This window comes from Chlorocebus sabaeus, chromosome 15 (assembly GCF_047675955.1).
Source record: "Chlorocebus sabaeus isolate Y175 chromosome 15, mChlSab1.0.hap1, whole genome shotgun sequence".
In the NCBI taxonomy this organism is placed as follows: domain Eukaryota; kingdom Metazoa; phylum Chordata; class Mammalia; order Primates; family Cercopithecidae; genus Chlorocebus; species Chlorocebus sabaeus.
This window is the reverse complement of record NC_132918.1, coordinates 16235583-16251213: the sequence shown is the minus strand read 5'-3', so window position 1 is coordinate 16251213 and position 15631 is coordinate 16235583. Positions and strand designations below refer to the sequence as shown.

Below are 15631 nucleotides of genomic sequence, written 5' to 3'. Positions count from 1 at the left end.
CAAATTCCATATTGGCTTTTGTCAAATTCTCTTTATAATTCTTTCAAGTTATTTATGTATTTTGCAACAATATTGTTAAGGAAATACAGGTGAAATATTGTTTCCCTAGTGAATTGTTCTGTGAATTACACATTTTATCTCTAATACTTCTTTTCTCCATGAAGTGTTTTTTATGTGAAATCAATGCAACTATGCCAGTTTTCCTTTCTATTTGCTTAATTTCTTTCTTCATTCCTTTCTTGAAATACCTTCACTGTTGTTATGTTTTAATAGTTATTTAAACAGTATGCAGCTGTTATTTTCAATGTATTTTAAGTTTCTGTCTCTGACCTAAGTTTATTTAATATATGTTTATTTTGGCCACTGATCCATTTGAATTTATTCTTTTTCACCTTATGTGCTTTATAATTACTAGTTTTTGTTTTATTTTGTTATTGCTTTTTTATTTTTGCTTTTTCACTCTTCTTTTCTACCTTCTGTTTGATGACATTTTCTTTGTTCTACTTGGTATGTTATACATTTTATTTTTATTTTTTAGTGTTACATTAGATTTTTAACACTCTTATTTGCCAAAATAATGTTTAACATTAAGCTATAATTATATCTTCTAAAGTATACGAATCTCAGAATATTATTTTACTCTAATCACTACTCACCTAATCATTTTATATATTCATACTATTTTCATTTGTTTTAGTTCCAATTTATGTTTAAATCAACCTAAACTAAAACCTACTCTTTGTTCATATTCTTTGCCATTTTTTTTCCTCTATGTGCACGTATTTTTCTATGTATTTGCCAGCCATTATTTTTTATTTTCCCCCACTTTCCTCCTGGATTGAATTCTCTTTTCTTGATGTGAGTTCTTTATCATTTCTTTCAATGACATTCTGTAAGTGGTACACTTTTGCCTATGTCTATCTGAAAATATCTTTATTTGAGTCTCAGTTTTTAATTACGGTTTAGTTGAGTATAAACTTTTAGGGTAACCAATAGTTTTCCTGGGACAGCTTGCATATATATTCCATTGTAGTCTGGTCTCTCTCATTGCTGTTGAGAAATCTGGTGTTGCCTTCTTGGTATTCAAAAGCAATCTTCTTATCCCGGCTGTCTTCTTTCCTTTTTCTTGATGTGCTGCACTATCATTTTTGTAGGTCTAAGGTTTGATTTTATTTATTCTACTTAGGATTTATTCTGAATCTGATCATTAATATATTGTATCTGTCATGAAAAAGTCTCAGTCATTGCTTCTTTCAAAATTTTTTCCTTCAGTTTCTCCATTTTTCTCCTCTGAAACTTTTATTATTAGGTGATTCTTCAGCTTTCTTTTTTTTTTTTTTTCTTTTTTAATTTCTATCTCTATTTCTCTGCATTATATTCTGGGTAAATCCTTTTAGTGAAACTTTCATTTCACTAATATCTTCTCAACTACACCTAATCTGAGCTTTAAATTTTCTTTTCTACCCTCTGTTCACTCCTTTCTCAGCCTTTTTCTTTTTCTGCTTCCTTCTTAATTAATATTTTTCTGGGTTTCATTTCTGCTAATACTGTCTCAAGCAGTCATGTTTGTGCTAGGCTTTGATTATCCCCCATGCATTTATGACTTCCATATCTATATCTCTAGGATGATTCTTAGAGTATTTGCCTTGATACTTCAAAAACTCCTAAATTGAGCATCATTTCCTTTCCTGAATCTGCTCCTAATTTAGCTCCTTATAGAATCACATGCTGAAGCCAGTTCTAGGAGTCATCCTAAGTTGCCATTAACCCCTCAACTGTGCCATTAATATTCTACGCTATAACACCACTCACCAAATTCCATTTATTCTACTATGTAATGTGACCCACCTGTGATCCTTGGCACCCTTATTATTCTCACTTGAATGCTGTAATTCCTCCTCACTGACGAGGAAGCAAGATAGTGGATAACGGATGAGGTATGGGAGCAAGATAGAGTGAATTTGAATTTACATCTCTGGGTTTATTCTATGTATAATTTCTCCAAGTCTCAGTTCTTCACATAAAATGGTGGAATAATAACACTTACATCATAAAGTTGATGTAAACACTTTAAGGAAAAATGCACGAAAAGTGTTTAGTGCAGTATCTGACTTATAATAGGTGTCAATGAGTGTTAACTTGTGTTGTTATTAGGAATGGTTCTCCCTGCCTCTACATTCAATAATACCTCTGTATAAAGTAGACTTGTCACATAGAATCATTTAATGAGCCTGAGCATTTCACATGTACCTTCTTAGATATAGTGCTTAATTCATTTATGGTTAGAGTTCTAGGCATAGTAATTGGTACATGCACAATACTGCATATATATATTTCTTATGGGTCAATCAAGCTGTATTTGATTGAAGAGCAAAATGAATGTTATAAATAATATTTGTTACAATAGAATTTTCTCTATATTTGGATATTTTCTAGGCAAGGCTAAAATAGTGTGCATTTATGTGGCTCATGTTTCTATTTAATTAAATTGTAACAAGATTAGAATACAATAATTACTTAGTCATAATTACATAACAAGAAATATAATTGGCAAGGGAGATATTTTTAAATATATTAAATCAGAATCCATTGCAAAAACAATAGTTTACCGTAGCAGTACAAAAGTAGAATAGGTTAGAAGAAAACCAAAGAAGGAAAGAGGAATCTATAATCTTTGATTAAATTATTTGCACTGAATTATTAAAGCAGATGATAGTGTGAATAAATCATGCTAGAGAAACCCTATGCTTTAGGCTTAAAATTTGGAGTTACAATGTTCTAACATGAAAAATATTAGCACCTCCTTAGGAATCCTGGGTAGAGGGAATTTTCTGGATATTTGAGTCTATCCTCCAGCTCCAGGTCATTGTCAGTGGCCCCTGAAACATATCATTATTATATGTTAATGAATATTTCTCCAGTAGTAAAAAGTGAGAGCTCCACTTATTGAATTCACGTTATACATCATACTTTGGATTAAAGTTTTACCTATGGAAAATTTCATTTATTCTTCAGTATATGCCTATTGGGTATTATCAACTTCGTTTTACAAATGAAGAAATTGAAGTTCAGCAACATTAAATATCATGCCCCAAGTCACACAGCTGTTGAGCCGCTTGTCTGAGAATTCTATCCAGGCGTGTTTATGAGGTATGAACCAGAGTTCCTGCCTTCTGGATGTGTGCCAGATTTTGCCTACTAGTGAGAGGACTCATTTTTACATGCTCCTTGGTCCAAAGAGTAGAAAATGGCATAATTTCAGTGATCAATAATGAACTGCAATTTTGTGTTAATCATTTGAAGCTGCTGATAAAATTGGGGATTAGTAACTCAACTTTAGTAAGCACTCTTGTCTATTGTAAATATATTTGGAGTGGGTGATGTATGTTAGTTAATATATGTATTTAATAATATTATAATAGCTAACATTTTAAAGTGTTTACCATGTGCTGGGCAAAATTCCAAGTCCTGTACATTCATAAACTCTTTCAATACTAACAGCAAACGCATAGAAATAGTACTCTCATCACTTATATATTACAGATGAGAAAATTGAAGCACAGAAGGCCAAATACTTTTTCCACATTCACACAACCAGTAAGTGGAAAACTGGATAAAATTTAAGGAGTGTAGCACAAGAATTTAGATAGTCAACAACTATTCTATGAAACAAATACACATAGAAAAAGATTTGGCACATGTAAAGTAAATAATTTAATTGAATATATATGTGTATATATAGTATTTCTTCAGAACTTTTACCCTTATTTTGGTTTTTTGAAAATTTCCAAAAATTTATTAAAGTTGAAATAAAACTATACTAAATTTCCACATGGCTATCCTCAGATTCAGCAATTGCTGCATTTTGCCATACCAAAAAATGGTTGATGGTTCTCTAAAATGTATAATCCAGACTTCTCTGGTTAGTTGTGGTTTCTTTGATCTTTTTCATCTGTGCCCTGTTTTTCCAATTCCTTCACATCTTTGTCAATATTTAGGGTTATCGTTGAGTGACTGTGTGTGGGGGCGGTGGGCGGCGGTGGCTGTGTTTCGTTCTATTGTTGCTATTGTTTTGTTTAGTTTTGGCCATTCTGGTTGATGTATAGTGGTATCTTGTGGTTTTAATTTGAACTTGTCTCCTGATTGATAACACTGAGTAGTTTTTCATCTGCTTTTGGGCATTTGTGTATCTTCTTTAGTGCAATGTTTGTTTGTTTGTTTGTTTGTTTTCAGTTTTTCTGCCCATTTGTTTTATTGGTTATCTTTTTATTATTGAGTTGTAGTTTTCCTCAGTGTATCCTAGATACTAACCCTTGGACAGATATATATGTATTTTATAAATAGCATCTCAAGTTATTGCTTCCCTACTTATTTTCTTAATGGTGTTTTTTAATGATTAAAACTTTTTGATTCGATGAAGTCTAATATATCATTTGTTTTTCTCTCTTTGCTTACATTCTGTGACATGCCTAAGAAACTTTGACTAACATCAAGTTATGCATACATTTTATGTTTCTCCAATAGCTTTTTATTTCAGATTTTATGTTTAGATATATAGTTTGAATTATTTTTATGCATGATGTGAGGTAGTGGTTGAGAGTTCATTAATTTCCATACAAATGTTGTTATTCTAGCATCATTTTTAAAGAAGACTTACATTTTCTTATTTGATCACTTTTTAATATTTGTCAAATATCTAGTGAATAAATAATTGAGGATTTATTTCTGGTCTTGATATTCTTTCACTGATCTATTTGGCTGGTATGATACAGTCATGATTATTGAGAATTATACTAACTCTTGAAGCCAAGTGGTGTAAATCCTCTAACTTTGTTCTTTTACTGAATTGCTAGCCAAGTAGTGTAAATCCTCTAACTTTGTTCTTTTACTGAATTGCTTTCAACATTCTAGATGCTTTGCATTTCCATATAAGTTTTACAAACAACTTATCATTTTTTATAAAATAGTCACTAGAATTATTAAATTTTGTTGAATCTTTTATAATTTGAGGATCGTTACTGTATTAACAGTGTTAATTCTTTCAGTTCAGGAGTATAACTATCTGTATATTTTTTGTTTTCTCTCAGCAATATTTTATCATTTTCAACTTACAGGTCTTACATACTTGACTAAATTTGTTATTGGTGCTATTGCAAACATAATTGATTTTTAAATTTCATAGTTCAGTGGGTTTCTCGTGGTATATAAAATATATACAGTTTTATACATTAATATTGTGTTACTTGAGCTTTCTAAAATTACTTGTTTATTCTATCAATTTTGTAGATTCCTTTGGATATTCTATGTAAATTTTCATATCATTAGGAAATATAGATGGTTTTACTTCTACCCTTCTGATGTTCATACATTTTATTTCTTTCTCTTATTGCAATGAGTATGGCCTCTAGTAAAACAGAGGGTGAGTTGCGAGAATATACACCATTACCTTTGTCTTAAGTTCAGGGGGAGAATTACGTTCAATATTTGACCATTAAGTTAGATATTAGCTATACCATTTTTTAGCACCTTTATCAGGTTGAAGAAATTTTCTTCTTTTCCTGGTTTTCTAAGAGTCTTTTTGGAAAAAAAAAAAATGCTATTGAGGTGTAAATTACAAACAGCAAAATACACCATCTTAACTGTATTACCATAATCAAGATACAATATATTAAACAACTGCACAAATTTCTTTTGTACCCCATACCAGTCTCTGCTTCTGTCTCTGTACATGAAGTTTGTGTTTCCTAGAAGACATGTATTTTCATATGATTTGAATCATAGAGTTTGTATACTTTTGTAACTTGCTTCTTTTATTCAGTATAAGGTTTTTTGAGAAATAGTTGCATGTCTCTGTAGTTGACAATTTTCGTTTCTTCTTTTTACATGGCTAATTTCTCTATCTATGCTTGTTCTCATTTCCTGTCAGCTTCTGCAGATTTTGTGCTACCAATTATACTTGGATTTTCCTGTCTCCATGCCTTCTTTTATGTTTCTCCTTAACATGATTCCATCTCCTTCATTACCCAACTTTGAGACCAGAGACCATGTCTTCATACTCTTTATATTCATTTAGTCAGTCCTTTATTGGGTGTCTGTGTTGTGGCTGCCATGATGGGCTCTTAAGTGATGCCAATACTGCTGGTTCAAGGATCACATTTGAATAGATAGCGTCTAGAATATTCTGTGATACTGGGGACAGGTGAAGGTTAGATTACTAAATATTTCCTCATCTAATACAAATAATATGTGTAATTTCATGTAAACATACAAAATATTAAAATTTATATTTATCAAGAAAGCAGATTATACTGCAGATGATCAGAACTAAATTTTTATATGCATATATATGGTTATTCAATTCATAAATGTTTTCATAAAACATGGGAATATCTAAGATACATTGAATTTACAAACCTTGGAGAGACCACCTACATGGATTCTTCAATCAGGAGCACATTCAGATTTAGTCTGTTAGCTTATCACAATTGACAGAGATGCTTTGGTTGTGAGGTTGGAATATGAATATAAATGTGGTTGATGGAGAGACAAAATAAAGGATTTTTCTTAATGAGAATATATAAAAATAGATGGATTTACCTAATTAATATTACTCACGTGTTTAAACAGAATATGCACAATTAGGATAAGATTTAAAGAAATAAGACTTCCTGTTGTAAATGGAGATCTTATTATTAATATTTACTAAATTCCTTTTTAATCCAACTCTAGGATTTTGAATCTTAGCGCTTCTTATAGTCTTCCAGAAGATTTTTTACTTTTCTCCTTCTATTGTTTAATCTTTTTATTAGAGAGTACCAGCAGAAAAAGAAAGTTTTGCAGTGGTGTGAGGACACCTTTCTCAATGAATCATCATGATTACATTTTATGTAGACAAAGGCTATTTGTTTTCTGACTTACTTTGCCATTGTTTCTTCAGATATCCTTATTTAGGCTGGATGCGGTGGCTCACACCTGCAATCTCAGCACTTTGGGAGGCCGAGGTGGGCAGATCACCTGAGGTCAGGAGTTAGAGACTAGCCTGGCCAACCTGGCAAAACCCCATCTATACTAAAAATACAAAAATTAACTGGGCATGGTGGTGCACTCCTGTAATCCCAGTTACTCGAAACGGAGGCTGAGGCAGGAGAATCGCTTGAACCTGGGAGGCAGAGATTGTGGAAAGCCAAGATGGCTGCCACTGCACTCCAGCCTGGGCAACAAGTGCGAAACTCCGTCTCAAAATAAATAAATAAATAAATACATACATACATACATACATAAATTCTTATTTATATCTTCTCTTAAACTTGAATAGCTGTCCAGTAAAATAGCATTATCAGCTCACAAGATAAGTTAGACATTTCTTTCTATGAAGTTTTGGGATTAAAATTACAAACATATACACATATGTCTATTTCATAGCATAATTTTAAGAGCACACTTAAAAAAAAACAAAATTATTAAACAACCACTAGGTAGTGTGTAAGCTACAAAAAATGTCTTCACATCAATTCTTGCATTTGAAAAAAATCTCAAATGCTAAATAACTAGTCAAAACATTTGATGATTCACAAATTGATATTCTATTAAAATTCAGCCATAAAAATGAACATTTGCGTTAGGAAAAAAATCAATATTCAAGGCCCAAGTAGCCTAGGCTGTTTTTAATGTTTGCTTTAATCTAATTATCTTTATTCACTATGAGAGTTGTTTTATGGTGTCTAGAAAAATAGTCTACATAAACAATAATGCAATAAATATCTTAATATATATGAATGTATCCGATAATTTTCATAATAAAAATTCCTTTGTTGTTCAGAAGATAGGCACTTTTTATAATGTTTTAGCTATCATTAACAACATGCTTCCTCTCAAATTAGTATTTGGCTGGTAAATGTCAGTTTCTCTAAACTCTGAGTAGGTTCATTCTTTCAAATACCTTATTTTCACAGAGAGACCTTATCCAACTCCTCAGCATGGGTTTAGTCTCCCTGTTACAAGCTCCCAAGATATCCTGGGCTTATACTTCACAACACCCAGCACATATAATGGTATTACTTGAGTAACTGCTTTTATTCTTTGCTATTCTGTGAGCTTCATTAGTGAAGGAACCAGGTATTATTTACTCTGCACCTAACACAATGCTTGCACATGGTAGACACTAAAAAAAATAACTACTGAGTTTTTATGGTAATCAAATGACTGTGTTAGTATCTTCCCAATTGACATCCTCCAGGTTTGTTTATCTTTTTCCAAGATATCTCAGAGTTTTATTTATTTATTTTGTTAATTTTTATTTTATTTTAAATTCCGGATACATATGCAGGACGTGCAGGTTTGTTACATAGTGCTATGTGGTTTGCTGCACCTATCAACCCATCATCTAGGTACTAAGCCCTGCATGCATTAGCTATTTATCCTGATGTTTTCCCTCCTCTAGCAATCCCCCAACAGGTTCCAGTTTGTGTTGTTCCCCTTCATGTGTCCATATGTTCTCATTGTTCAGCTCCCACTTAAAAGCGTATCTCATAGTTTTAAACGGGTAATTGGATGACCTCTGAAGGCTTATCTCTCAGACTTTCACAGCATCCAGTAACAATTACTTTGTAAGAACCTAGCAAATTTTGATAAGCAACCATCTAAATGAAAACAAAACTTAAAGTCCCAGAGACTTTATCTACTTCCCACTTAGAAATCCTTTATCATAATGCAATAGTTCTCTTTACTACATACCATTTATGTTACTATTGTTGTTAGTGATTTGGAGTAATAGATTTTTGTCCAGTTTTGAGAGATGGAAGGAAAATGTGAAGGAGCAGATAATTATGTAAATAAATTTATAATTATATATATTAGAATTATTTATAAAATATAGAACTCTCTACATATAGAATTTCTATATATAAAATTCTATAAATTCTATTTTTATGTTCAGTGAATGCACAAACATTTCATAATGTAAAGAATAGATATAGATAGAAGATTTTTATCAAAAGGGAATTGGTTTTTCCCTTTCTTATTAAATAAATGCTGAACAATTATTTAAAGAATATTGGTTGGAAAGATTCCAAGTTGTTAGCCTGCCTAGCCCACCCACATATCTTGGTACAGTCATGGTCATATAATAATAAGGCAGTGTCTGAGTACTTACAGTTTTCAAGTACATGGCAGATCCTTACATGGTATCTGCTCACTCATGCTTGATTTAATAATGCTTGTCATGACCTAGACTTTGAGGTTGCTAGACACTTATGACTCTGTATGTTAAGTCACACGGTAATAATTTTTTCCACAAATATTTTTACAAGAATAGACATTTCAAGTGGTAAATAGTTCATTTTGATAACAATCAACTCTATTATCAAGAGTGGATATTCTATTTTTCAATGTTCAGAAGCGATTATTAATTTTTTGGCCATGAACATCAAATTCTAGTTCTTGGCAATTTTCCTAGAGACTTAGTAAGAGAGGATCTTACGTTCCTAAATCTCCAAAGTATATAAATAAATCTTCAGGTCTAAAGGAGTAATTTCAATGAAATGTGATACCTTTATTCGTGTGTGAACTCTTAGATGATACAAATTAGGTTGATTTGAGGTTTGTGCTGTGTCAAGTTATGTATGTAATAAATGCTTCCAGAGAATATGAGCTATAGTTATGATGATGCCAGAATTTCATTTTTCACATAAGGGATATATAGTTTTCTAGCTAATGTTTTCTTCATGAGCACACATGTTTCAAGTTCACTTATATGTGTGCATGTATGTGTGTATGTTTCAACTAACATGTAAACTTATTCTTTATACTGAAAAGTATATGTAGGAATACTTGTTATATGAAATTAGGCACTGCAAGACATGTATTAATAATTTGGTTCAGCATATAAATATTAAGTGTAGAGCAACTGGGAAAGAGAAATAGCAAACTGCACAAATCACTGAATTTTAATCGACGTCCCCTCCCCTGGCAATACTTTTAAGTTCCTATATAATCTTCACAAAGGGGTTTGATGTTAAAATATTCAGAGGAAGCAATGATCAGGCTAGCAGCAGAAGGTAAAATGCACTTCCTAGTCTTGAAAGACTTATATTTGAATTGCTGTTCATTGTAGTTACATAAACTAAAGTTGAATTATATATGAATCACATTGTGTTTATGAATTATATATGTAATTTTATAGACCTTTTGCAACTTATAAAGCCTTATTCATAGTATCTTCTTTTTTCCTCACAATTAACATGACATATAGATGTATGTATATGGCATGTTGTGTGTGTGTGTGTATTTAACTCTATTTTACAAATAAGGAAACTGACACTTAAGGACATTGAATGACTAACCTGACCTCACAAGTATTAAGTGCCATATCCAATTACTTGAAGACTAAGACTCTTAGTTAACATCTACTAAGTAAATATGTAAGAATTCTGCAATATGGAAACAAAACAAATCTTCTAGAAAATATTTGCTGAGTGCCTACTGTGTGCAAAGCAGTGTGGGAACCTCATTTTCTCAGGGCTCAGCAGCATGTTCTAAATCCCTTGGGTGTTTTATAGTTGCATTTTCCGTCATCATAAAGGCATGACCCTCTTCTGGGCTTCAAGCCAAACACTGAACAGCATGAGATAATGTGCAAAGGCTTATTCTTGACATCTGATAATTTATAAAAATGAAGTTGTCCATGAGAAAGATTCCTGTAAATATGTTTTATATAAAATCATTTGTAGAAGATTTTACTTTTTAAATTAAATTTTTTGTTTTTCACTTAAAAGATTGTTGATAAATTTGGCCTACTAAGCTGTTATAGACCAGACATCCCTAGTGCCTGCAGTTCTCCCTGGGAATGCTTGTCACTTTGCAGGAATCATATTATCTTTTTGAGATCATCTGAAGATAGTTTGTTAATTTGTTGGTTTACCAGTCTCTAATTATCCTGAAAGACTTAACTCCATTTCCAAAGGTGCTATAGGGTGTAGCACTGTAAATCTGATACTCGATGGTAATTTTTACATTATATATAATATCTTTCATGGGAAATTCTGTATGCATAACTAGAAGGGAACCCTGACAGGGATTTTTTTTTTATTATTATCTTCTATTTAAAGCACTTTGCTTCTTTTGCTTGCTGAAGAGAAGAAATAACACACATGAGTTATTGGTAAAAAGATAGGAAAATAGCAACATCAGAAATCTGATAATTAGGAGGTTTATAATGGCACATATGTGTCATAAACTACCAATTAATCTTGATGATGAGAAATATAATCAACTTTAGTTACAAATAATGCCTCTCTTCAGAAGATTTAGAAAAATGTCAATGGTCCATACAATTTTTATCTTTGTTTCTGTTTCATTGAACCACTGTAGGCACACCCCTTCAGAATTTTTATCTGCAGGCTATCAGGAATGCTGGTCCTAGTTATTGAGTGTAATCCACACACTTGCTTATTTATACACTATCTGCAGCATATGTATACAGCATTTGGTGAATTAATGAGGAAATGTATGTGGTGGAATACATTCTGAGATTCTAAACTGATAGCTCATATGTGTGCTTTAGCATTTTCAGAAATAGTGTTTTTAATCCCCCCTACATTGAATTTACTTCAGATTTACATTTTCAACTTCAATAATTCAAAATCTAACCTAAAAAGAGGAAAAATGGAGTTTGCTAAGCACATGTCTTTCAGTTAAAATATTTTGATAGTATGAAGACCCTTGAAATCTCTTAACCTCACATCTGCTATCCACACTCGTCTACTGCAGTCACAGACCAAGGTTAAGAAAGACTTGTTTATACCCAAGATTTCCATGTCCTCTTTTCTCTTTCCGTCTACTGCATCCGCAGACCAAGGTTAAGAAAGACCTGTTTATACCCAAGATTTCCATGTCCTCTTTTCTCTTTCACTCTTCAACCCATTCCAATCTGGTTTCACACGAACTCCCCATGAAAATAGACTTTTTCAGCACTTGATGTCACCATTCATCATCTTTCAGTCCTCTTCACTGGCGATCTCTCAGCAACATTTCACCTCCATTGACCACTTTCTCTTTCCCTTAACTTTTCTTCCTACCATTCCCATTTCTTCTTTCAGAATTCCCCGCAGGTTTGTCTTCTTAAGTCTATTCATGTTGGACTTCCTCAAGACGAAAAACTCCTAAATAAATATTTACAATTAAGGCCTCAAATCGAAAGAGCAGATCCAGAGATTTCAGAGCTTGTTTGATATCTACAGTTGACTGTCTCATAAACACCTCAAGTTTAACAAGTCTATAATTGAACAAAATATGCCCTTCCCCCACCCGACACACATGGACTCCTTCACATCCAAACTTCCTCTTCCATTCTGTGTCTCAGTAAATGATATCCTTCTTCAACCATTGCCTGAGTCAGGAAACAGAGACTTACTCTGGATGCCCAGCGTTTTCATCCTCTTTATTAAGACATCACTTTTAATTTATGAACACTCCTTGAATTATCCTAGTTCCAGTTTCCATTGCCGTAACCTGAATTCAAGTCACTTTAACCCCTACCTGGCTTAGAGCATTGGCAGATCATAACGGAGCTCCCTGCATGGAATCCAGCAGCCGCATTGCAGCCAAAGCGAACTTTTGAGAACAGAGATCTATATCATGCCACTGCCTTACTTAAAATTCTGCATTGGCTTCCTATAATTCTTAAATTAGGGACCATGTGTTTAATATAGCCTATGATGCCGTTTAGTATTTAATATCTGCCTACTCTCCGGAGAACTCTGATTCTCTGTACCACTCTTCTCCTAAGGGTCTTTCAGTATATCAAGCTCCTTGGTATACTGTTCCTTGGTATACTTGGTGCCAAAGCTCTATATGAGAGCTTTGACACATTCCATTACCTCCACCTTGAATGTTCTCTGCATCCATTGTACCCTACCTCATCTCCCATTACCTAAACTATTCTTCAAAGCTTGGTGAAAATGTCACTTCCTCAGAAGCCCTTCCTGACCATTCAGGATCTTCTTGTTATCCTAACTCTCATTGGCAGTCGATTCCTATCACTGAATTTAGCACAATTAAATAATGACTTAAATAACTACCTGTTTGAAGTCTTTCTCATCTGCTATAATAGAGGCTTTATGGGATAAAGAACTATATGTATATTGCTCATTACTGTACAACACCCAAAATAATAATTTGCCCATTACAGAATTTGTATGTATATATGTTTAATTAATGAACAAATGAACAAGTAATACTTTCAACAGCTGATACCACATATTTCTAAAACCACTGGCATAAGTGGGCACTAGGTAAATATTTATAAATAAATCAGTGAATATAATGAAAATATACATTTTTGCTTAGTGTTCCTGATAAACCTTGAACTTTGACCATGTTATTAACTATACCTTTTATTTTCAAAATGTTGTGTACTATTTTTTCCTTTGGCAAAAGGAATTTTCTATCCTCTTAAAAACATACTTACCAGAGAAAAGAAGTTGGAGTGCTTCTAGTTCGACATACTAAAGCTGAGGGTTACCATTTTATACCTAGGAAATGTCTTCCTGTTAGAGTCTATATATTTCAGATTTTAATGAAATGAGGTTGAATGAAACTTTCTGCAACTTTTAGATTTAACTGATTTTACCATCACATTATTTTAGTTTTTTTAACTGTGACAATTTCTTGGGCAAATTCATAGTCCTTTGCTGAAATGTAACATTTCCCTTAATTATGAATTTAGACAACACACCACACTAGTAACTAGCTATAATTGTGACTTCAACACTTACAGAAAGCACAAATATTTCATATCATTTTACAGTTGTTACAGACATTTTAAAATATTATTTTTATGCATCCCTACCTTGAAATTATGGTAGCTATTAGACCTGCTTCTATGTTTTGTTACAGAATGTGCTAAGAGACACATAAATACCCATATTACATTTAGTCAAAATATTGTTAACAATATTATTGGTTCCATCAGAATTCTATATTTGTTTATTTTTAATGAATTTTAAAATATTCTGGGACAAGGACTTGGTTCACCAGATTGCCAGGAGGTCCCTATCACAAAATGATCAAGAACTATTGCATTATGCTATATTTTCAGTTGTGTCATTCATTGTGTAGTGTTCAGAAAAACTTTTTAAGGAGGAGACTCTAGTTTTTAAAAGAAAGGTCAAAATGAAAAAGAATGTCACAAGTTGTACATTCAAACTCAATTGTAACACTTGGTTTTTCAAATGATTGTGTAGGTGTCTTGCCTTAAGGTGCAGTATTCTTTTTCATCCTTATTCTTCTTTGCACCCAAACCCTTCTCACTTCAGGCAGAAACCGAGATTTTGAAGTAGGGTTGGGTCCCTGAACACTTGCTACTTCACACTTCGCTGCAGGAAAATAATTCTTTTGGATTAAATTTTTTCACTTCTGCTGTAGGGAATAAATACATGTTTGCTGCTGATCAGGAAGAATTAACTTCAGGTTTACTCTATTCTGGACCACACAAATCTATGCTTTTGAATGGAAGGTGGAACCAAGAACCACCCTTAACATTTTGTCACACTGAGAGTGGAGGAATTGGTTGAGGAATCTTTTCATGGTCTGTAAAGGACAATTAAATCCATCCAATTAAAATTTAAAAAATGATAGCACAATTAGCTCTCTCTTCTTAACTGGATTGTTTTGTTTTTGAATGGAAATTTTCATTTCTTATGGTCATTACTAATGCCCAATAAGAGAGAATGTATTTGAATTCTATGATTGCTATTGAAATAATTATGATTTCACTTAGTATGTCCACCTTAGTACATGGTCTTCAGCAAATTAGTAATTAATCATTTGTCTTTGTGATTGTTTTCAGGTAATAGTTATTTATGTAAATGTAGAAATGTTTTATATGTTGTATTGATGAAATTATTTCAAAATGCAGTACATTTTTCCTTACTTTCCCAAATAGTATGTGTGTGTGTGTGTGTGTGTACATATATATTCCTGCCTACATTCTAAAAATGATTTAATCGTGACTATCGGTATTACATTATTCTAAATATGACCCACTTTTCCTGACAGTTGTTAGAATATGAAAAAATGCAAACAGGCATTGGTATTAGGGAAGACATTGGCTTTGAAGCAACGTATCTGGGTTTAACTTCTGGCTCCTCTGTTAAACATGCAGTTTTGTGACCCTGGACAATTTACTTAGCTACAGCTCAGTTTACTCAACTGTAAAAAGGGGGTGTTAACGCCACCTCATACTACCTCATTAATTGAGAAGTACATATCAGGTACCTAATAAATAGTAGTGATTAGAATTAGTGTGTTGTAAATTCTGTCTTAAGGACAACTGAATACTTGGTGTTTTCTCCTATAAGGAAGATCCACTTTAGGGTTCTTTTGTCTACCTTTAGTGGCTAACATATCACTGCTAAGAGTATTTGTAACCTGTAACTCCTTTCTTACTTTTGCTTCGGCTTTTCCTTCTTCTCTTTGTAATTTTGGCTTGTAAGTTTTAGTGTTATGATTAGCAATTCCTTTGTTTTACAGCCAAGGTTACAAAGGTATTACTACATGTCTCTTCTATTTGATCAATGAGTTAATATATTACATTACGATGCATGTAATTATTTTTTTCTGACAGATCCTTTTG

General features: G+C 32.6%; 1 protein-coding gene across 10 annotated transcripts in view; it reads left to right on the top strand.

Annotated features, from left to right (window-relative positions):
* The window catches only part of NLGN1 (neuroligin 1), an 896630-nt gene that overhangs the window by 84549 nt on the left and 796450 nt on the right, over positions 1–15631 (top strand). The gene's annotated exons all lie outside the window — the stretch shown is intronic.